Source organism: Mus pahari, chromosome 15 (assembly GCF_900095145.1).
Source record: "Mus pahari chromosome 15, PAHARI_EIJ_v1.1, whole genome shotgun sequence".
In the NCBI taxonomy this organism is placed as follows: Eukaryota; Metazoa; Chordata; class Mammalia; order Rodentia; family Muridae; genus Mus; species Mus pahari.
In genome coordinates this window covers 69,055,892-69,080,014 of record NC_034604.1, presented here as the reverse complement: position 1 = coordinate 69,080,014, position 24,123 = coordinate 69,055,892, and the positions used below count along the sequence as shown (strand labels likewise).

The following is a 24,123-nucleotide window of genomic DNA, read 5'->3' as shown; positions in this document are numbered from 1 at the left end:
GCCTCGAACTCAGAAATCCACCTGCCTCTGCCTCCCGAGTGCCGGGATTAAAGGCGATGTGGAGGGAGATAAACTCTCTTATGCAGAGCTCTCTTCCCATGAGCCAAGGACACAGTTCTTACCTGGTCCCTCTCCTGGCAACCAGGTCAAGAGCTCAGACTGCTCGGGAATCTCTTGATCTCCCAGACCATCAGTGCATCTGCATGCTTGCACCGGGGACACTCATAACACCCCCCCAAACACACACATATACACACATACACACTCATACACACACATTGTGGACAGTAATCAATACCTCCCTGCCACCCCCTACATACTCACACACACATGCTCTGTGGATATTCATAATACCCCTACCCACACATATATACACACACACACACATACATTGTGAACACTCCCCCCCACACATACACATATACACACAACCCCTCCTTCCTGGGGCTCACATGCTGGCATAGAAAGGCAAAAAAAAAAACAACAAACAAACTGTCCATATTTAATGTTATTTAGAGAAATGAAAACAAGTTTAAGGACAGGAGCAAATGGCCAGGAAAGGTGGCACCAGGAACATGACATGCAAGCTGATAGACATGAGGAAAGGCGGGCTTACACAGACTTCTGGTGAACACACACACAGAGGAAGACTGCCCATGGCAGAGGCCCCTGGGTCAGGAGCTGGAGACCAGGGGCAGCCTGTGCACGCGAGCAGAGTAGGATAGCCTCACTCACTGCTTCACCAGGCTCCCAGCCCCTGCCCCTCCCCACCCTCGCTCCTTTAGGACTCTGACTTGGAATGCATTTTTATTAGGCGTTTTTCTAGGTGAAAATGGTACTGGGCCTGGGGTGCAGAAGCTGGATGGAGTGTGATTTACACCTACCCAGCGTCCTCACACCTCCCAAGGGCAGCTATGGTAGTCGGCGGGGCGGCTGCTGGAAGATCCTCTGCTGCAGCTGGCCTGCACACACCCTCAGATCTGGCCCTGTGAGGAGCAGCACCGCTGCCTCCTCGGCAGCCCGCCCCCATAATTAAAGGCCCCCTGGACCAGGAGTGGGCAGGCCATACTGGGGTCAAAGATGCCATCCAAAGGGATGCTTCTTGTTGCCCAGAGCACCCCCATCTCCTCAGACAGCCCCTGTATCTCCTTGCTCCCCACAGTTACTTTACACCCCCACCTTTCCACTTCTCTCTCTCTCTCTAAACTGTAAACAGGAGATAACATTCTCTCCTGTGTCTGCTCCCCAAGACCCTCCTGGCTCCCCTTGAGTTTGTTTCCAGTGTACTTCTTTTATCATAGGCCTCCTCTAAGCCCTCAGCAAGGCTGCTCGACTTCAAGACCCACTGGCAGTTTGGGTGTCATTGTGAGGGAGAGGGTATCTCGTGCATACGAGGATGCTCTGCCTCACCCAACTCCATGCTAAAAACCATCCCTTTCCTGGATCCCTGACACTTGGAAAATGTCTGCAGATATCAAATGTTCCCCAGAGGAAGGTAGGCACTTAACTTTGGCTGGGCAGTACTGTGCTGAAGCCACGTGACTGGAACTGGCTGGAGGGCAAGGGCTGTGTCCCTCCTGAGAGCTCAGTGGGTAGCAAGGATGGAAGACCCGGTTCTACGTGGCTGTGTCAGGAAGGCCACCCTGTCTTGGGCTCAGTGTTATTCTCTGATATAACTGGCTCTCGGAACCAGCGCGGTGCTAAGCCCCTTTGCCTGGATTTACTTCTTCAAGTCTCGCAGTGTTCCTCTAGAGAAGGGAGGGTTTGATCCTGTTTCACAGATGGAGAAGCAGGCTTGAAGAAGGTAGGCAGGCCATTCAGGATTGCTTAGCAGAAAGAGGCAAGCTTGCTCCAGAGCCCTTGGACTAACCTACAGGGTGTGTTGTCCCTCCCTAAAACTCAGATGTCACCTCTGAAACTCTATGCAGTCCTGTGACTTTACCGCTGTGAAGGGGATAGTCACTGGCAGCGCGAAATTCCCCGTTCCTCAGGACACAGCTTGCCCGCACTTGCTTCATGCAGTGAGTTTGTTCCTGTAATGGGACCCTGGGGTTTGGCTGTCAAAGGGACATGGAGTTTGCCTTCTAGTAAGGGGAGACGGTAAATAGCCTTTGAGATATTTATTAAAAGCCAGGATGTCATGGTCTTTATGTCTGTGACCCCTCAAAATTCTTAAGTTATACATATAACCCCTAAGTGACTATATTAGGAGGGGAGGTATTCGGTACTGGGGGTTTTGTCATACGGACAGAGCCCTCGTGCATGGGACAAATGCCCTCACAGAAGGCTCCAGTGAGCTCCCTGGAGGAGACTGTGGAGACACAGCCAGAAGGGGCTGTGGTAGAAGGGGTGGCTGTCTAATCTGCCGGCTGCTTGACTTTGGCCTTCTCGCCCTTCAGATGGAGCAGAGTCTCTGTGGGTTGTGAGGCAGGGGCATGCTCTACTGTGATGAGATTCCCAGGATATACAGCAAGGAGATAAAGTGAGCTGTAGTGTGGAATCTACAGTAGGCTGTTGGACTTTTTATTTGTTTTGTTTTGTTTTGTTTTGATTCTGGTTTCTCTGTGTGTAACCCTGGCTGATGTGGAACCCATTATATAAACAAGGCTGGCCTGGTCCTTGCAGCAATCCTTTGCCTCTGCTTCTCACGTGCTAGGATTCCAGGTGTGAGCCACAGGCCTGGCTCAATAGTAGTAGTAGGTTATGTTATACATGATAAAAGTAGAAACTAGAAACACACACACACATTCAGATCTCTATGTTTTAACACACACACACACACACACACAAATACTGGAAGAATACAACAGAAACCTACTATTTCAGCATCTTGTTACAGAAGTCCAAATGGCCTAATCATGTGATCACACTGAAATACACTCACTAGTGCCTAACATGAACCCAAAGGTCTAGGGAAGCAAAAGCTGGGATGTTCTCTAATGGTGAGCCAGGGTTAACCTGGAGATGGAGCAAAGTTACTGCCAGGAAGGAGCAGGACGCTCACATCCCCAGGCAGAGAGGCAGCACTGCTCTAGAAGCCCAAAAGGAGAGGATTTAAGGGGAGCTGAGAAGCGAGCAGGAACTCTCCTGGCGCTGGTGACACCCCTCTCTTCTATCAAAAGGCAGCAGGGGCCCTCGTGCTTCTCCTGGGAAAGCATACGGGGGCATGGTGCATGGTGAGCCGGCCTGCTAGGTGACTGGGGATGATGGTGACATTATAGATGTCATGAAGGCATGGGGACCAAAAAGTAGTGCATGGTCCAGAAGAATTTTTGAGTAGTGGGGTGGGCTGAAGCTGTAGTGGCCCCACTGTTGGCTGCAAGAGTCCATCTCAGACTCATGACCGACTGTGCCGAGCCCCCAGTTAACACAGAGAGCTTACAGGTTGCTGTGCAGGCAGGATTGTGCAGGAGCTGCAGGATGACAGCTCTGCTGGCCGATTGATGATCTACTAACCGACCAGGACGAAACTCACTTTAGAGGCCACCAATAGACTCAGACACTTCTGGGCATGAAAAGACTCACCATCCTAGGAAGGGCCCGCACAAGAAAAATATAAATTGTTACTACGATTACCACATGGCACCTGATAAGATCACAGTCAAAGGTGGGGCTGTGGATGCCTGGAATGGGCTCTAAATGGGCTCCGGTAGCAGTTGGCTGCTGCATTGATTCTTATTCATGCAGAAGCTAAATCACAGTGCTAATGTGAAGTGTGTGTGAAATATCCCTTTCTCATGCACTGGTGAGGAAAGGACTTCACAGTCTGCAGCCAAATGGATGTGATCACACACGAGGGGAGTGTGCACACAGAATCAAAGTTTCGGCAGAAGGCACTCTGCCACCCAGATGCCAACACCCACAGGCAGAGCCCAGGTGAGAAACCGTGACATCAGGCCTAAATTGTTCACTTAACTTGTTTATAGATAATGTATACTCTACTCAGTAAGGGCTTAGGCTACTTTGTAGGCTACTTTGTAACTAACCGTACACAAACAAAATAGTTCAGATGAATAGAAGAGCAAATAAATAACTCTTTTAGTAGCAAGAAGAAAAGAATACTGAACTTAACCAACAGACTTGGTACGCTCATACTGTGGTAGAATACTTACTACACAGAAGGCCTAAAAGTACTATGTGTACAAGTGTGGAAAGATTCCCAGGACATATAGTTAAGGAAATAAAAACCAAGATACTTTACAGAGTATTCAGTAGGCTATGTTCTATATGAAAAGTGAAACCTAGGCATATGCATTCAGATTTCTGCCTTCTAACCGCACAAAAAGTATAGGGATAGCCCACGATGCAGCACCAATGGTGACCTACAGCAGCTGCAGGGACAGGAATGAGGATACATGAGACCGAGGTAAAGAAATGCCTGCATACCATTGCAGTACAGGTTTTTTGATGTGTGGTTGTTGTTTAAAACATGGTCTTACTGTGTGGCCCAGGCTGGGCTTCAAACTCACCATCTTCCAGCTTGCTCCTTCCCAGTGCTGGGATCACACACAGCCCTGCCATTCCTGGCCCAGGATTTTGGTTTTGAACTATAACTCTAATTCAGTCAGACACAAGAGGAGACAGGAAATGACTGCAGGTGGAAAGCCAAGACTTTCTCCTTTCAGTTTTCTTGGGAGAATGGAGGCTAACAGTGTCCTGCCAAGGAACTCTCTCAAGTGGAAACTTCTGGTTTTCTTGGGAATTCACTTATGTCAAATGATGTTTTCCTGGGGCACACAGGTAAAAGGATGTCTTGCTAAAGCTGACACCTGAAAGAATGTTTTCCTGAAGCAGACACAGATGGGAAGGATGTTTTGCTGAAGCAAACACATGAAAGGACTATGATGTTCAGAAGGAATATAAATATGACCCCACTGACAGTGGGAGCTCAAGCACTGGTTTGCTTTGCTCTGCCCCGATATTCTTCACTAACAACAGATATGTGTTGATTCACCTTACATTGTGTTGCTGAGCTCCCCTCCTTAGAGAGAAACGGACCAGAACTTCTCCTGAGGCTCCTGTAGCACTTGCCGATTCCATGACCTCAGGCCAGTTGGTGAGCCTTGTGGTTTCTTCTGGATTGAACAACCCTTGCTGGTTCGTGTGTGGTGTTTGACAGTTTGACTTTTGGTGTGTGATGGCCAGGCCTGCAGCTGCTGGTTCCTACTTGCGTTTGCTACAGGACTGAACTGCTGATATTCCTGTCAACAAAGATTAGACTCTCCCCAAAAGAACTATTTCTAAACAGGTCTACTCCCTGTGTCCTAATAACCTTTCTTTTCTACTACCTCTGGTAGGTGGTGGACTAGGGAGTTTGAACCCTTATTAAAGTAGGTTGGAAAAATTTATGACTACAACTCATCTTCACTTTGGTGCAGAAAGAGGGTAGTGATCACAGGGAGCTGGGGGTGTTGCCATGTGCTCAGCCCAGCCATGGTCACCTGGTTCCCCTGGCCTACTCTGGAAGGACCAGGAAGGCTCACCAACCTGGGGCCCAGGCAGTACCAGGGCTGTGGTTCTCTACAGGGCTGTGCCCACATTTGCTCATGACCACATCTGACTTGCCTGGCTGCTGGCAGCTCTAGGAGCACCCAAAATTACTAAGCATGTATTTACATTGTTAGAGTTCTGTGCCTCATACACCCTGCCCACTGCTTCTTCCCACCCAGGGCCTCCTCCCCATGCTCCCAGTCTCCACCCTACCCACTGCTTCTTCCTGCCCAGGGCCTCTTCTCTGTGCTCCCAGGCTCCATCTGGCTTTCTCATGGCACCAAGTGCCCATACAGGCTCACCCCTGTGTTTGCTAGCAAAGGATCTGGAGAAGAGAGAGAGTGAAGCCTTTCCCTAAGGACAGAGGTGTCCCCCTGCTCCTTCAAGCCTGTCCTCTGACCCTCTGGGGTCGGAGAAGAGCCAAACAGTAAATCCTAGAACCTAATGTATCATCCAGATGTTCACCAAGGAACTAAATTAACTCTACCCTATTAATAAATTACATCCACATTATAGAAAGCCTTATTATAAAGAATTAGAATAAGGCATGTAAGCAGTTTAAAAATAAATATTAAGCAAAAATATAAGCTATAAGATATAATATGTATAGCTAGAACTCATATGCTTAACATGAAGGTATTCTCTAGGCCCATAATGCAGGCAGATACTAAACAGATTATGTGAACATAAATCAAATAGTAACCCCCAAATCATCTTTGTTGATTGTAGGGGGACCTAATTCCTTCACTCCATTGAACCTCCCTGTGTGATTTTAATTTCTTCTGTGTATACAAGTTACTTTTGAAACTGGAACAAAGATCTTCCTGACTGACTGCAGGCTTTCTACATACTGCTGAGGCTCAAGGGAAACCTCTCTTTCAACCCACGTGTGAAGACTGGAAACCCAGTGGGAACCTGGGACTTTCTTCTTTAGCATCCTACAGTGAGTGGGGCTAAGGGCTCTCCAGAACCTCAGCCCGTGTTTGCTCCCTTACTCTCTGGGGCCTTCAAAGAGCATCATGACATTGTGTTTATTCTCTAAGTTCATAAAAGGAGAAATCTAAAAATGTTGGGGAAAGAGTAGACAAGGGCACAGGGAGAGACAGGGTGTCTTAGTTAGGGTTTCTATTGCTGTGATAAAACACTATGCCCAAAAGTAACTTGGAGAGAAAAGGGTTTATTTCAGCTTAGAGTTATAGTCTAACGGGAAGGGAAGCCAGGGCAGGAACGTGGAGGCAGAAACTGAAGCAGAAGAAAATGGAGGACTGCTGCTTACTGGGAATGCTCACAGGCCAATCTGGTGAGAGCATTTTCTCAATTGAGGTCCCCTCTTCCTAAATGACTCTGGCTTTGTGTCAAGTTATGTCAGCCCAGGGAGGGACACAGAGAGAGAGGCATAGAGGGAGAAGGGACAGAGAAAAAGGAAAAGAGGTAGATTCGACACTCCAGAGCTCATTCATGACTGCCAAGTCAACACTACCACTTCCTAAACATCAGCCATTGACTGAGGGGGGACTCCAGACATGAGTTCCATTTTAAAAATCGAACCGTTAACCATACATCACAGGCTGGAGTGAGTGCTGAGTCACACATCTCCTGGCAGTGAGTGGGTGAGAGAATGGCTGCTGTCAGCCCCAGCAGTCACCTGACCTTACCCAAGGGGTAGGAAGACCAGTGACTCCAAATGCAGCAGGGAGGCAGGGAGGCTGCTGAAAAGGCAGGCTGCACATGGATCAATTAACAAATATTGTTAACTTGTCAGTCAAGTCTTATCAACTCAGGAAGGTTCTACTCCACTTCCTCTTGGGTTTTGAGTTGGTAATACAACTGGCTACTCTGGAAAGTAGAACAGAGCTTCAGCTTTCTCGGGCCACATGGGGGATGGGGTAGGGTTGCTGATGTCTCGTCCACCTGCCGTCGATGGAGGCAGACACATTTTTGTTACTCTGAGACTTTTGTCTTATAGGTGCAGTTTCGGTGGGTGGGTGCACAAGTGAATGTTCATGCAACTGTTTTGGTTTTTTTTTTTAACTGTTGGACCAATTCCTCATACTCTGAAGAACCCAAGTATACGCTGCCCGCTAAACCATCTCTTTACTGTTAAAGGGTGGTGTTAGTTCCTTCCCGTTCCCAGGCTGAGGATGACCAAGATGAAAGAAGCAAGAACTGAACGTTGTTAAGGCCCTGAAGCCAAGAGTTTTATCACCATCACAATGCCAGGAGGGAGACACGGTCCCCTATATCACACTGGAGGAGACACACGCTCTCTGGTTTCAGGCAGGTTCACAAATGGGTCTAACTTTGGGCCAGATGCTGTGAAAGTATCAGCCCAAAACATCAGTGCTAACAACGTAAGCTAACGGTCCGAATTCTAGCACTTACGTCAGACCCCACCTCATGAGCTAAGCTATGCCCATCCAGGACTACCAAGGGCAGGGGACGAGTCCAACAGACCTGTAAATCCAGGCATGGGTCAGGGTACTGGATAGACCTTGCTGCATACCCACCCTGGCATGGCCCTCTCCAGTCTTGGCTTTCGTTTCTGCTGTACAAATCAAAGGATAGGATGGGCTTGGAAATGGCCAGTGCTAGTGACCCCATGAGCCAGGAAAGTCAGTGCTCCAAGCAGCTCTCTGCACCCAGGAAACCAAGCCCACTTCCTGGGTGCCTCACCTCCTTTCATCTCCACTTAAGCTAATGTTACCCCCCTCCCTAGTGATTTTGTCTTTTGAGTGGCCTGCTTACACTCAAGGGATGGCATGATGATGGCAGATGTCCAGGTCACACTGCATTGCTCTGGTCCACAGCTTAAAGAGGAGGCAGGAGTGAGGATATGTGGATGGACGCTCAACCCTAGACCCTCTTGGAAAACTTGTGGATATGGAGTAAGAGAAAAAAAGATGGGAGAGGCTGGAAGGGCCAGGAGAAGACCAGCAACCCTGCTCTGCACAGGAAGGGCTTATGTGCCTCGTCCTACGCTCAGGAATGTACACAAAGTTTATGAACTGGGCTTCAGGATGGGAGGGGGTAGTTCCAGGAGTGCAGGGTGGTACTACAACTGTGAGATCATTACGAGAAACAGTGGGTAGCTCCCAGTCCACCCATCACAGACCACCCTAGCTAAGAGCAATTCTAACTCCCTCTGAGTCTGCACCATTCATCTCTCCATATCAGAACGGCTTTTCTGGTCCTCTGCTGACTCTCACTGCAGGGCCAGCTCCATCATGAGTTCCCTTTATCTTACTGCGTCCACAGGGCAGAGAGTAGCACCTACTAACTACCATCCTCTGGGTAGCATCGGATGGCACCCTGTACATAGGACCTTACACACATTGTTGGATGGTACTCACAGAGACAGAGACAAGCACTACAAGCCTTTGAGCAAATGTGTGCAGATTGAAGTCTCAGGGATCAGCACCAAATAGACTCAAAACGTAACCTTTGATCCTGGGCTTCTTACTGTACAAAGCCACGGCATTCTTATGAGGTATAGGCAGGGGATCTGAAGCTCATTTTATAGATGGCAAGGCTGAGGCCCAAGAAGACACCAATAGCTCTTGGTGCACAGAACAACTCTGGACCCTGGAGGGAAGTCTCTCTGATTCTTCCTTCCTTTCAAAATTTATTTTTATGGAGCTGGTGAGATGGCACAGTGGGTAAGAGCACTTCCGAAGGTCCTGAGTTCAAATCCCAGCAACCACATGGTGGCTCACAACCATCTATAATGGAATCTGATGCCCTTCTCTGGTGTGTCTGAAGTCAGCTACAGTGTACTTATATATAATAATAAATATATCTCTAAAAAAATTTATTTTTATATCCGGGTAGTCTCTCATTGAATCCGGCCGGCTACCCAATTTTCAGCAAAGCTGACACTGACCCACAGTTTTGGAGCATGAGAGACAACTCTCTTTGATCAATTAGTTTCTCTAGTGTCTTTGAAGAAGAGCACATTCTAGAATTTTGTTCTGGAAACATCTCTGACACAGAATTAGCCTTTTTAAATGGTCTCATGGAAGCCTTCCTCTATCACCCAGCCCCACAATTCCACCAGCTCACACTTCCCTAGCCCACCTCTTGACCACCAGATACATGGAAGACCTTATGTTCCCGGCAGGCTGGACTCCTCCCAGGAAATCCAAGCTAAAAGCCCCTAGGGTCTTCTTCCCACTTCCCAGGCGATAAGTCAGAACCTCAAGGAGAACAACACTGGGATGAACATGATAAATATGCATCCCAAAATTTTAAAAACCAGATCGCACAAATCAAGCTTATTCTGAGAGGCAAATGGTGTGTGTGTGGGGGGGTCTCTAGTGTACCAATCAGCATAATTAAATAGGAAGATCTCACTGGAATTGATTGTGCATCGCATGTTTTTCCCTCATCTGAGGGCCATTTCAGAGAGATGATTTTAAGCTAATAAGAACCCCCAAATTAGAAACTAATTAAGGAGATGGGAAATACAAATGTTTTTGTTTTTAGTTGGGCACTATTTTTATCAGAAGAATCATGAAAAATTAAAATTGTTAAGTACATGTACGAAGGTTGTCAGTCAAGGGCAATGTGGCTGTCTGCCTCTCCCTGTTCCAAAATTTGAGGTATTGCATGGGTAGCTGCTCCCTGGGGGCCCCCAGGAAGCAGCGCAGAGACTGACTGTGCAGAGAGCAACCCCCTAGGGACTCAGCATGGAAAGGGAGGTACCCCAGTTCTCAGCAACCTTGGGCCATGAGACCCACCGACCCACTGACCCACTGTCGAGCCTCTTTCTTTCAAGATGGGGGTGTGGCTTGACCCAGGGTGAAACCACTGCCCTGTGCTTCCTCACATCCATTAACAGGGAGGGAAGTCACAGAGGAAACGCTCAGAGATCTGTGCAGGGCCACACGGCCAACCGAGAAGATGCTGGAGTAACACTCTTGTCTATATGTGCTGGATTCTGTGACACCCTCCCTCACACACTGCCACCCAAGTGTGCCATACCACCTTCTAAAATAGCTAGTAAGCCACAACACACTGGTTTTAGAGTCTCTTGTGATTCATTGCAATTCAATGGCTTAAGACTCATCAAGCAGGAAGCAGGCACCTGCTGGGATGCTGTGGAGAACCTCTATTCTAAAATAGCACAATGCCGCCACCACAGTGAGCACCAGAGGCCCCTCACTTCACTGCTCAGGGCCAGGTGCCTGGGAAGATCCCATTTGCTCTAGGCTTCCCCCTCATTCCTGCAAGGCCCATCTGCTTTCCAAGGCACCTACTTACATCTCCTGATCTTGTTCCTCCACACCAAGCAGTCCTCCCTAGGCCCAGACTAAAGAGGCAGAAAGACCTACAGATCCGGAGCCTTGCTTTGTACAAGGACAGATTGCGAACAACCAGAACATCCTGGCTAGAGAGCTCACCTAGCAGGGTGGGAAAATAAAGATGTCATGGTCACTTGCCGTCACCACCACGAAAAGAACCCTCCCTCTTCTGGAGGAGAAAGAGCGGAGGTGGAGCACCCAGTAGGAGCACTTTACTGAGAGGACAGAAGGGGAGAAAGGACTCACCGCCTTGAAATTGGGGGCATGGGGGGCGTGGCAAGGAAGCAAGGCCCAAGTTCCAGGTGGGCTCTGAGGCCAGGCAGCCCTTGGAGGAACCCAGAGTCTTATAAACACCTGCTGTTTCTACAAACGCCTCCCTCACACAAGTGTTCATGTGAGTCTCAGGACAAAAAAAAAAAAAAAACCCAGAAGGCAAAAATTATTTAATGCATTCTTCGGACGGAGCCTGAGCACAGAGGAAGTTGACCTTGTAGAGTTCCAGCGACACATGTAGGACACTGTGTTAATAAAAACACAGCAATTACTGCTTTCTGCTGTTGCTGGGTGCCAGGGGCAACTGCAGAGGATCGTCACAGAATAATAAGTGTACCTTGTCCTCCCATTCCCAGAGAGAGCAGCCATGGTTTTTGACAATGAAGTATGGGCTTTCTTATCCTAAGGAGCTGTATCTTCATGGCTGTGAGGGGAGGGGTGTGCCACAATAGGGCTGGGTCCCTGTTTCAAAGGCGGAGGCCGAAGTCAGAAAAGCAGGACTGAAGGGCAACTCTCATAGGATGACTTGGGCCCCAGACTGGCTGACAGTCTTCACTGTATTGGGTGCACTTTGTCAATTCTAACACCCAAGAAAGGACAGACACTGGCAGACTAGCTCCATATAGCCACAGGGGTCTGGAGCTTCTCTGTGGGCCTAGGACTGGCCACCATCCCATTTTTTCTGAGTTGCGAAGTCTAAAGTTCTCATGCACCAGAAAGGCAGAGACAGGACTACAGAAATGCCTGCTGGGAAGTCTGCCAACTTCAGCCCGTAAGGAAACTCACATTTGTTTCCATTTGATTTACAAAAATAAAAAGAATTATTTCTCAACACCGAGTATCACACAACAGTCACTCACCATTTTATCTAGTCTGCAGGGTTACCTGGCCTAATAGAAATTGTTCGTTCCACTTTCAGTGAATGCTTTAGGGTATTTTACACACTCCCTAAAGTTCAGTCTTGAACTCACAAGTGGCAGAGACTTGGGTCAACAACCTGGGGAGCCAGGAGCCATGCTGACTCCAGAGACCACAAGAAACCATTGATAACAGTGACTTGAGACATCTCTTGTAGCTAGGCATGGTAGCTCAGACCTGGAATCTTAGACCCTGGGATGTGGAAGCGGGAGGATTAGGAGTTCAAGATCATCTTCAGCTACACAGTGAGACCATCTCTTCTACAAACTTCTCCAGAAACACCCTATAAACATTTTGTAAGAAGGTTACACGACAGTAAATTCTGTTCTTGTTTGGCTCTAGATCCACCTGGCCTCCAGTTGCTACTTCGAAAGAGACTCAAGATTCTAGAGCTGTCTTGAACAATCCACTTGCCACCAGATACATGTGGCCACCAAGTTCTTGAACTGTTGCCAGTCCTAGCTGAGATGGTCTATTAAGTGTAAGATACATCCAGTATGTCCTAACCGAGATGGTCTATTAAGCATAAGATACATCCAGCATGTCAAAGGCTCTGTAGAAAGAAGAATAACACATCTCCTTTGTAATTGTGTATTGATTACATGTTGAAGTTATAGTGGTCTACAGTGAGTTAAATGAAACACATTGTTAAAATCAATTACACTAGCTAATTTTTCCTTTTTTTCAATACAGCTACTAACAAATTTAAAGCAACTCTCATGGCTTCTTCTTGTGGCTGGTCCCAATCTCCAGACTTACGTGGGCTTCTGTTACCCGCTTCTCCTGCACTGAGAACCTACGTGGGATACAGAAGCAGACTCTTCAAGAATTATGAGAATGCTCTCTCTGTTCAACATCACTCCAAATTCTGACTGCCTCTTTTGGCTGCTGTCTTTCTCTGAACCCAGCTTCTACCCCAACATTCAAAATGCGGTGAGCAGTTCTGAGTGCTAGGCTCCTACCTTGACCCCCGTGCATGCCTGTGTCCAGAACACCTCTGATGGCCAGGTTTGTAAATCTGTCCTCGCCCAGAAGCCCCAGGTAGAACGAACTTCTCCGAGCCCCACTGCTACCCATGAGGACCCAGTAATGAAATAATTTCAATGGATTGATCACTTATGGTGGGCCAGACGCTCAGTAGGCTGCATGCTCTGTTTTGTTTTGTTCTTTTGAGCCATCTGAGAAAGGTGGAGCTTTACACATTTGAAGACACCTGAGGCCTGAACCTGGTTCTGTGCTGTCTCCTCTGCCCCACATGAGGCCACAGGGTTAACCAGATACAGCTAGAGTCATTTGGGAAGAGGGAACCTCATATGAGAAAATGTCCCCACCAGATTGGCATATAGGCAAGCCTGTGGGGAATTTTTTTTTTTTTAATCAGTGATTGATGTGGGTGATTCCACCCCTGGGTCTGTGGTCCAGGAAGGTATATGAAAAACAGGCTGGGCAAGCCAAGAGGAGCAAGCCACTAAGCAGCATCCTTCCATGGCCTCTGTCAGTTCTTGCCTCCAGGTTCCTGTCCCGACTTCCCTTGATGACAGACTATAAGCTATAAGAATAAATAAACCTTTTCTCCCCCATATTGCTTTGGTCATGGAGTTTTACCACAGGATTAGGAACCCTACCTAAGACACACTTTGCTCTCTGGAGCTCAGGCTTTATGCTCAGAACAGGAGAGATGTTAAGGTTCAATGCTTAATGTCCTCCATAGGCCCAAGCATTTGAAGACTTGGTCCCCAGCCGGGGCTGCTATATTGTGAGGCTACAGAATCTTTAAGACACAAGGCAGACTGACAGGTAGATGTAAGGCCTTAGTGGCAGAGTTTGGAGTTTATAGCCTAGCTCTGGTTCCAGTCTATGCTCTCTCCTTCCTGGTTTGCATAGATAGATACCATGATGCCCTTCTGCCATGATGAACGGTACCCCTTCAAACCCTGAGCCAAAATAAATCCTTCCTATCTTAACCTGTCTCTGTCAGTTGTTTGGTCTCAGTGACTGAGGTGTGACTTATGTAATAAGTGCTTGGCAAATATTGGTTAATCAGCACAATGCAGCCATGAGTCCTGAAAACACACAGAGTCTCCAAGCCCATCCCTGCAGGGCAGGACCTTTGCTGCTCCACTCAGCCCCAGATCCCCCCCCCACACACACACACACACTAAACACCCTTCTCAGGGTCAGCACTGGCTAGTCCCCAACCTGGGCAGAAAGGTGTAGATCAGCGGCTCCACCAAGGGCGGGAATGTGAACCATGACACTCAACACTAATAGCTCAGAGTCATGCTTAACCCAGAACCCTTGAAGCTGCCTCCCCTACCCCAAGGCATAGCCAGCTCCCACTGCCCCAGGTACTCAAGTTCCTCTCCTTCCCACTCGCCCCATCCCCAGTAGGTAGGAGTCTAGCGTGCCACCACCTGAGGCCAGTAGCCTATCCATTTCCTAGAGAGGGGCTTAGCTTGATAAATTCTTTCCACTTATTCCTTCTGACTGACTCAAAGCAAGGCCACCCAGAAGTCCTAATGCTCTGCTCCTCCCCAGACCTTGGCTCTGACCAAGACCTCAACCCTAGCCTGAGCTGGATGGAATTCGCCACACCCTCTCCCTCTCTGGCTGCCTGCTTCGAGCCATTGGCCTTTCTCCCATTGCCCCCTAGGTCATTTCCCAAGACTTCAAGCTATTTTTGCTTCTGTCTCAGCCTTCTTTGTTCCCCATGGGGGAGACTGCCAGGGTGTCACCCTCATGTCACGACTGGTGCAGACCAGACAGGCAGTAGTAGCAGTTCTATCCTGGCATTTTCAGCCCTGTTGGCCCTGTCCCTCTAGTCTCAGGAGGCCATGCCTTCTTGGCCCTAGGGATTCACCTGACGCTTCCTGCCTTGGTCAGATCCTAGGATGAACCGCTAGACCCACAGAATCTGCTAGGTCCTGCATGTCCCCTCAACGTCCCCACACAAGCCCTCCCAGCTGTTTCACCCTTCCCCCACATGCCCAGGCTCCCTGGAAGGAGTGGTTGGGCACAGTACACTTTTCTATTCTTCATGAGCACCAGAACTCTAAGTGTCTGAACCAACCCTGAGGTGATCCCAAGGTGCAAAGCCCCTGGCGTACCCCTCATACATCATGGGTGTCTAAGACCTCCCTTGCCCTTCATTACCTCAGTTTCCTTGCTGACATAAGTCCCCCGCTTCCTGCAGGAGTTCATGACAATTGTGACTTCCTGATTTGTACTCTGCATCCCTCAAATAAGATATGCTGCATGCAAAACCCAGGCGCCAGGCCTTCCCACAAGGCATAGGAAGTGAACTCGGCTGCTGCTAAATCTTCCGGTACCCGGCTTCAACAGCACATGGGTAAAAACAAATAACTCCAAGGTGTCCATCTATCATCTTATCAGGCTTCATGGGCTTTGTTTGCACAGTTATCTTCCTGGGGCTGACACTGTGTGCCCAATACAAGCTGATATATTCCCCTACCTGCCATATCATTGATAAAGGATAGCCGAGCTTCAGGTTCATTACCTGTCATTACACCATGCACATGTCGCTGGGGGCCAGAGCATCAATTCTTCCCGAGTCACTCCAGTGGTAGAGCTTCCCAGTCGGAGCTGTAGGTTCAAAGAGCTGTGGCTCACTGCTCAGCCCTGGGTAAGCCCTGTGCCATCCTCTTTCCTCTCCTGGCTGGCCGAATCCTCAGGGATGGGGAGATTTGAGCTCCAGCTGCCTCAGAGGAGATCTGCAAGGAGAACAGAGGTCTCCATCACAATTAGGCCCAGGTGTACAAGTCCAGGTGTGACTTGTCTTCTACCAAGCCTCCTATTGTTCTTTATTATTAAATCCCATGGTACCTGGCGGTTAAGCCATGTAGGGTTTCCAATGACAGTGATCTGACTATAGACAGGCTCAAGGCTTGAGTGCACATGCACATGCACACACATGCAAGCACACTCACATACACACGCATTCATACACACATACACATACACACACATGCACACACACATTTACACACATGCACACACTCACACATACAACACACATATATAAGCACATGCACACACACATACACATATACACACATGCACACACACATATACACACATGCACATACACACTCATACACATTGCACACACATATGCACACAAACGTACAAACTCACACACATATACACACATGGACACACATACTCACACATGCACATCCATTATTCCTGACTTCTTACTTCTACATACTTCATTCTGCCTACTTCAACCAGGTGTCTACCTGCTAGCTGTCATTCAAGCTTCCATTCAGACCCATCAACAAGCCCCCCTAGCTGTCCCAGTGTTCTGGAAGAGGAAGGAAATGGATACTCTCTCACTCTGCCAGTGAGAGTCACAGAAAACAGGACACACGCCTCTATTGCTTGCCGTATCCGGGGGCAAGACTTTGGGGTGCTAGAGGCTGGGAGCTGCAGGAAGAAAACTTACCTGTGGCCCATGATGAATGTCTTTCTGGCCCTTTACCTCAAAGGAAGAGGCAAGAAGAGAGAGAAAGCTCCCTGTGTCACTGGACAAAGGCCCTGACACTGCTTCCACGGATTCCTGACATGTCAGGGCCAAGACTGTGGCTTCTATTCTTCCAGGAAGAGTCAGAAGGCCTTGGGACCACCCAGGCTGCAGCCCCACCCCTAGGCTGCAGCCCCGCCCCTTGCATCAGGCTTGGGGCAGCTCTGCTGCCCACAGGACTGAGATGCATGCAGGGTCCTCTTGGCCTGAGAGGGCCAGCTGCTGAGAATGGGCTGTGAACGAAGAACAGCCCAGATGCCCAAGAGGAGGCACCATGCACAAGATGCAGGTAGCAAAGAACACACATCCGAACATACATCCTCCCCTGCGGCCTACATGGACCACCGAAGCAAGATGACAATGACCTACGTGCCGCTCGTATGATGACCGCAGTAGTTCCGTGAGGAGGTGTTTCAAAGATGAAAGAGAAGCACAGAGAGGTTGAGAAGATGGCTAAACGTCACACAGTAAAATGGAGAAAGTCAAGGCTGGCATTTATTTCCAATATATATATCCCCCCCCCCCAGGAAGCTTCCCTGTGCTAGGTTAATTTTGTCTAAATGTCAGGTGATCCCCAGAGGAGGAGGGCTGACAGAATGCGAAGCAAGGAGGAACAGTGGCCACCCCTTCGTTGGGGAGTGGGTAAGAGATAATTACTCTTTGGGTCTTCTCCTGGGGAAGGCTATGAGGAGTAAGAAGAGAGAGGGGCGAGGGGCACAGGGCACAGGAGCATGGGGTATGGGGCACGGGGCGCAGGGCGCAGGGCACAGGGCATGAAGCAGGGAAAGGCATGTGCTGAAAAGACACTGAGGAGCATCCTCTTTGCTCAAAGAGAACTGGCCACGACTCAGGTGCTGCTCACTCACTAACCTCCAAGCTACCTGGCCCACAGCGCCGCCCTTGAGGACCTTCTTCAAACAGTATGGCGGGTCTGGAGTGGCATGGTGGATCTGGAACAGCACGGTGGATCTTCCTCTTCGGAAGGCAAGATGGTACTATGATTCCTATGATCCCCTTGAAAAGCACATGTATGCTCCACATGCTTTCTAATGCACGTGATCTACTCCCGAGAACTAAAAGGGAGAAAGGATAAATAAACCCATGGGATTCTGCCCACGTGAAGAAAGGGCCCCACTTTGGACAAAGACTTCTCAGCTTGATTCTGACACACAGGACTTTCCCCCAGGTCATGCTCCCTGGCCTCGGTAGCCAGGGCTAGCCCAATTCTGTAGCAAGCAGCACAGGCTAAGGTTAGCATGCCAGGACAGGTGGGCGATCCTGAAGGAGGCAGGAAGATGAGCCCAAACATTAATGGCTCCATCATTTCCATAGCTCCTCATGCCTGCCTCCAGCCAGCAGAGGACCAGGTGCAACACATTAGACCACAAGGAGGATCAAAAATCAGCTCCCGGTATTATCGGTACTTGCTAATTGAGACCCGTGTGTGTACACGAGCAGTGGGGGAAGGGAAGGAGCTGCTCTTACAAAACAGGCCACTATCCTGGTCCACCAGTGATACAGTCAGCTGGGTCATTTGATACTGGACTGACAGCAAATGGCTGGACACCCACACCTCTGTAGCCGGGGTATGTGTGTGCAGGGCCGGCACGTCCCGGCCCTCCTGTGGGGTGGGGCTGAAACATATTCGCAGCAGATGGTGCTGTCACCCTCGCTCCAGGATTCTCAGTCCTAATTATCTGTGCTGTCAGCCAAACAATTAACCCTCAAAGAAAAATTGCAATGTCCACCCCCAACCATATGAAAAGGCAATTTCCCCAAGGGCGAGAGGTACCTAGGGCAGCCTTGTATCCACTCCAGATCTCACCATCCTCTGGCCTCGGAGGTCTGTCGATGGATTTGAGGTACCCTCCCCACTTCCTCTGACCCTCAGAACTTTCTTGTAAAAGGAAGAGCTGGGGCTGGTCCCCGAGGGCCCCCTGAGCCCCACTCCCATCTCAGTTTGGGGTTTGCTTGGCAAGGCTGAGCTCCCCTTTGTTCCCTCCTCACTTATTCAGCCCCGGGGCACGTTTACCGGGTGGCTGGCTGGAGGAGATACATAGAAAATATCTCCCCAGTCTCCCTGATCCTTCTCAGAGGCCTTGCCATGAGAGGAGAGGAGAGTCATCTCCTTGAGCCATCAGGAAACAGGACTATGGAAACACAACCTCTTCTCCAGCAAGCATTTGGAGAACATGTCCCTGTGGTCCCAGGGCAGAGCTGCAGAGGGGCTACATCTCCAGAGCAGAAAGCCTCCTGCCCCATCTCCCACAGTTGCACCTCTCAAGTCTCAAGACCACCATCGGGCAGATGCGGGGCCTGCCCTGCTGGTGCTCATTAAACAGCAGAGGCAAGTGGAGCTGAACCATGGTGTCTGTCACCTAAGAGGGCTACTGGGTAAAGTATGCTGGGTGCAACGAAGTTATCCGGCACCACGCACTGACATCAAAAGCAGAAGGCTCTGCAGGACGGCTGTGCAAGAAGCCTAGGAAGAACTCGTGGGTGGGGTGGGGGAAAGGGGTGACTGCTCCCCTGGCCACGTGGCACCAAGGCCATCAGAGCCAACAGAAGACCCAGCCCTGCACAGAGAGAAGGGACAGGCTGGTGCAGGCAGCCTAGGTCTTATTCCACAGATTAGGGAGGTCAGGACAGAAAGGGCAAGACAGGACATGCTCTGTCCTGCTGAGAGTCAGAAAGTCCCTCTGAGGCAGGAGCATGCCCTGGGTACCTGGGGAGGGGATGCAGAAAGTGGGCAGAGGGTGGACCAAGAGCTGGAAGTCCTTTCCCACAATCATTTGCCCAGGCCGAGCTTGTGACATCTTCCTGCTCCCTGTGGTCCGAGGGCCACCGATGCGCACCCCCTTTGGCCCGAGGGGTACAGGTTGCCACAGCTTATTGTCATATAGGGACTTGCTTACTCAGAATCTGCCTGCTTGGGGGTAGTAGATATGAGTGCACACACACACACACACACACACCGTTCAGAGCCCATATAGGACAGGCGCCAAAGTCTGGCTGGAGAAGTTTCTAAATATGAGCTTGGCACTGAGAGTCAGGTTCCCAGACCTCCCTGGCCCAGGAGACTCTGCAAGCATTCTCCAGGCAGAGAGAGAGAGAGAGAGAGAGAGAGAGAGAGAGAGAGAGAGAGAGAGAGAGCGCTGGGGGCAGTGGGATCAGGAGACTGCCAGGCCCCCACCCCTGGAATCCCAGCATCCTTGTTAAGGGAAGAAAAAGGATTACCCAGCGCCTGATCAATTGCCCACAACCCTTGCAGCAGGCATGAGAACACCAGTGCCTTCTCAAATGGATTAAAGATATACAAATAGAATCTTTTTTTTTCTACCCCCTCCTCAACCCCCTGAAGCCTGGGATGCTTGTTAAAAATAGCCTTGTCGTGGCAGGGATCCTGCGCAACCCAATGGCTGGCAGGAAAAAAAGAAAAAAAGAAGGAGAGGGCTATGTTAAGTGGCTACCCTTGGGAAGTGGGAAAGGAAAGTCCCAGAGGACGGCCGGCTGTCTCAAGAGTCTCGGGACACACCCCTGCAAGGCTTGGATCCTTACCAGCAAGCAGATATTTTATTCTACACCAGTGAGTGAGCTGCATCTTGCTGCCTAAGCTTTAGGCAGAATTGATACTGATTTAGGAAGTCAACACCGTGGTACAGGCTGGCTAGGTACTTGAGCCACCGGAGACAAAGAGCCCAGCATCATGCAAAGATCCAGGGTGTGGCCTCAGTAGGCACCGGAGTTCTCTGGGCCTGGTTACTTGCTATAGAAGGGAACGGTTGGATTTATTGCTTTATCGCTTCCTGATTTGAGAAAGAGCTATCTACCCTTGTATCTTCCCACCATGAAAGAGGAAGGAAATTATCTTTGAGTGGATGGGGGTTGGGGTGGAGAGGGCTGGAATCAAGGGTCAGTGTGGAAGGAGAGACTGTTCCCAGAGCACAGATCAACTTCCTGCCTTGATGCTTCAGTGTGCAAGCCGATCAGTTTGGTACCTAAAAGCGTTCCAACTTTGAGTCCTAACTCAGGCTAACAGTAACTACACAGACTCCAGTCACTCCATTTTTCCATTGGTGCAAACCAACCTCCTCATCCTGCTGCTCAGCTGGAACTCTGGGCCACATCTCAGGGCGGTTATATAGGGGAATGCCAGGGCAGGGAGGTGGGAGCAGGTGGGTGGGTGGGGGAGCACTCTCACAGAAGCGGGAGAAGGGGAGATGGGATAGGGGGTTTCCAGAGGGGGAACCTGGAAAGGAGATAACATTTGAAATGTAAATAAATAAAATATCCAATAAAAAGGGGGGAGAAGACTATGGAATTGTGTCTGAATCCTAGTCCTACTATACCCATGTGCTGTGTGACTCTGAGTAAGCATGTAGACCTCTCTGTGCTTTAAAGTCTTCATCTATGAGATGGAAGTGAAAGGGAGGGGGTATTGTGTTACTCACACGTTCCTGCTCCGAGCAGCCATCTTGGATCCGAGTTGTCAATCATACATATTCTACTCCCTCGCTCCTACATGCGCTCCTGGCCCCTTCACTCCTTCTGTCTGGTCAGTAGTGTGTGCACCTGGTTTCTGCCTCCTGCCCTGCAGCTCTGGAGGATGTGGACATGAGATCAAAGGCTCCCAGACTCCTTGTCCTAACACAGATACTGATGCTGACTTGTAGACCCAGGTGAGGTGGGAATGTACATTTCTAATACTCTCCTGGGGGCCAGCCATGTCACTCTGCTGGTCTGGGACCATCCTTTGATTAGCAAGGATCGTGCTAGCGTCCAGGAGACGGGGATGCTCGTGAAGAAACGGGGACCAAGGTGGCCAGTTACCCACATCAGAGGAGGAGCATATGCAGACAGTGGTGGTTCAGGGGTGACCGTGAGGGTTCGAGAGACACCGGGGAAGAAGAGCAGGAGGATGCTGTGTGACGTGGTGTGATTTTACCTGACCTACGATTATGACTCTGCAGGAAGCAGCCCCAGAACACAGTTCCCCAAGAGCTGACAGTACAGCTTGTTGTCTTCAGCACTGGCCTGTGCACACTTGTCCACTGAGGGTGGGGCTGCCGGTGGGAGCCACGGAGGCGGTGTTAGCAATGTCTGCTTTAATTTATTTGTCATTTTCTATATTTTCTTGAGGTTTTGTCATCTTTGTAACTTAAAATTTATTTTCTATATATTCTCAGATGCCCACTCCCCAGAACTGCCCATTATTCCTTGTTACTGTGGTTTTATGTAATTTTTTTTTTTTAGCACATGCTGCCATTGTTTCAAAGGCTGAAAAACGGAGCATTAAATCTTCTCAGTCAAACCCCAAAATACGGCAACTCGGATTGTGTTTTCCCTCAGAGCCAAGAGTCCAGCGCTTTAGAAGGCTGGCACCATCACCTCTCACTATAGCAACAGGGAGACCTTGGTAACCCTGAGCGTGGTTATTAAGAGTAAAAATAGGAAATGTGTGGAGAGACACTGGGTGAGAAGCTGCCGCAGACCTGCTGGGCAGCCTGGATTTGCAACCCTCTGGGCCCCTCTTGCAAGAAACAGAATGCCAAAACCAGCCCTAGAAGCAGGCTCCTGAGAGATTGCAGGCGCACCTGGGAGTTGCCTCTTTGTTGCCTTTCAGAAAAGTCCAGAAGTGAGCTCCTCTCCAACAGCTGTGACAGAAGATTCTGGAGGAGGATGTTCTTGTCTTTGTTACATTTTGGGCTATTTGTACTTCTAGACTACCTACCCAGGTGGTCCCTAGTAGCATCCCTGGCTTCCCAGCTGCACTCGTCCTGACTGACACCTCAAAGGTGCAGTCTCAACTTATCCCTGGACAGATGTTTCAGGCTCCCTAGGGTCCCCCTAGGTCTTGGCGCTGACCTGGTGAGGCTGGGGAGAGTCCTGGCCCTCATCTGCAGTGCCAGGAACAATGTTCAAACCCTGGCTGCAATCACCCCCGACCCCATTTTGTCCTACAGTGAGCCAAGCTCAAGTCCCTGGCTCTGTATCCACCAGAGTGTAGAACTTGGGGCAAGTCACCTCCTGTCTCTGAAGCTCCGCCATCTGTGAATCTGGAGACGAGTTTCATGATCCCCCAGTCCCCGATGCTTCTCACTTTGATGCTAACACTACAGACAGAAAAGTGATTTTTTTTTTTTTTGAGATAACTAAACATCACACCCTTAAGTAAGAAAGTGTATTTTATTTTAATCTTACTGCTTAAAGTATGTTTTTAAACACTTTCGGGCTTCTGTTCCTTTTGTAGAGAAGAATGTGTGGTGTGAAATTCATTTTTGTACATCCCTCCAGATCTTGTTCTGCAAAGCTCTTAGGAGACTGAGACCCTCAGCACCTCTGGTCTCATCTCACCCTGTCAGGCACTGCCTCGGACACACCGCTTCACTTGGCTTCTCTTCCTCATCTTCCCAGTGAATTCAGGGTCTCAGTCGCCATGCTGCCTTCTGGACAGAACAGCCTAAAGCAACTGTCCACCTAGTTCTTCATGTGTAATTCCAGGTTTGGCAACCAGGTCTTGAGCAGGGTAGGACAGTATGCCTGGGAGCAAGGCACCCAAGAGCTTTCCCTGTTTTGACGCTGCACTGCGGCTAAGTACTGCACGAGAGCAGAGGCCAGGATGCTAACCCTCCACCCTAACAGGCACATCCTTAGTACTGCCTGCCAACCGGTTTTCCCAGAGCGTATTTACACACCAGCAGAGGAGCTGACATCTCCGTGGACCAGAAAAGAAAATGAGGCCACAGTTAGACTTTCACCTCAACTTATGCAAACCAAACCCCATTTTCACTCTACTTGCCTACTGCTTCTCATGTGAGAGAGGAGCCTCAATTCCTACTCCCCTGTCTCCCCCAAGAAGCCCCGAGAGGCCCCAAGGCAGAGACAGACATCTATCTAGACCCAGGACCACTGAGCAGAGGAGGGCTTGGGCATGCTCCCTTCTTTCCCTGCAGGCTCCAAAGCAGCCATGCCTCTGCCTCGCTCTTTCCACTCTGAGAAGAGCCAACTTCCACGAGTGTGGGTTTGCCACATAGCCAGCAGCCTCTTCACTTTCCTGCCCCAGCCAACTACTGAGCCAGCAACCCTCCCCTGTGCTGTCCCTGGATACCCAAACTTCCTGCCCAGGGATACAGCCAGCCAGGAACCTGGGGATTATGAGTAGAAATGAGATCTCCAGTTTGCCTGTGTGCAGACAGTCTATGTTCTGTGATGCTAGCTGCATCAGTGGAAAGCCCCCACCCCACCCCAAATTCCCTACATCAAAAAGAAGGTTCTGGGGACAAAACAGAGACTTCACTTTGAGACCAAGAAGGCCAGGATCGAGGCAGAGGATAGAAAGCGGGGGAGCACGGGGAAGGAGAAAGAATAGAAAGCCTGGACGGCCCCAGCTCTGCTGGATCAAGCCTCCACCCACCAAGAGGGTTGGCATGAAGATTTGGCAGCCTCTGCCAGCCCACAGCCCTGCCTTCCTGGCCTGGGAGTAACACGGTAGCACCAAAATGAGCCAGGACTGTACAAGAGTATAGACTTTGCCAGAGACTAATACCAGGAGCCGGGAGTCTTGGAGGGAAAGTTCAAGTAGCCATGAAAACAACCCTG

The 24,123-nt window shown here is 49.7% G+C and overlaps 1 protein-coding gene across 1 annotated transcript in view; it reads right to left on the bottom strand.

Moving 5' to 3' along the window:
- Zbtb7c (zinc finger and BTB domain containing 7C) overlaps positions 1-24,123 on the bottom strand; it is a 322,701-nt gene that overhangs the window by 231,394 nt on the left and 67,184 nt on the right. Inside the window, exon 2 of the mRNA XM_021214599.1 lies at positions 15,499-15,712. The gene's annotated coding sequence lies outside the window, so the exon portion shown is untranslated. The remainder of the gene's footprint in view (positions 1-15,498; positions 15,713-24,123) is intronic.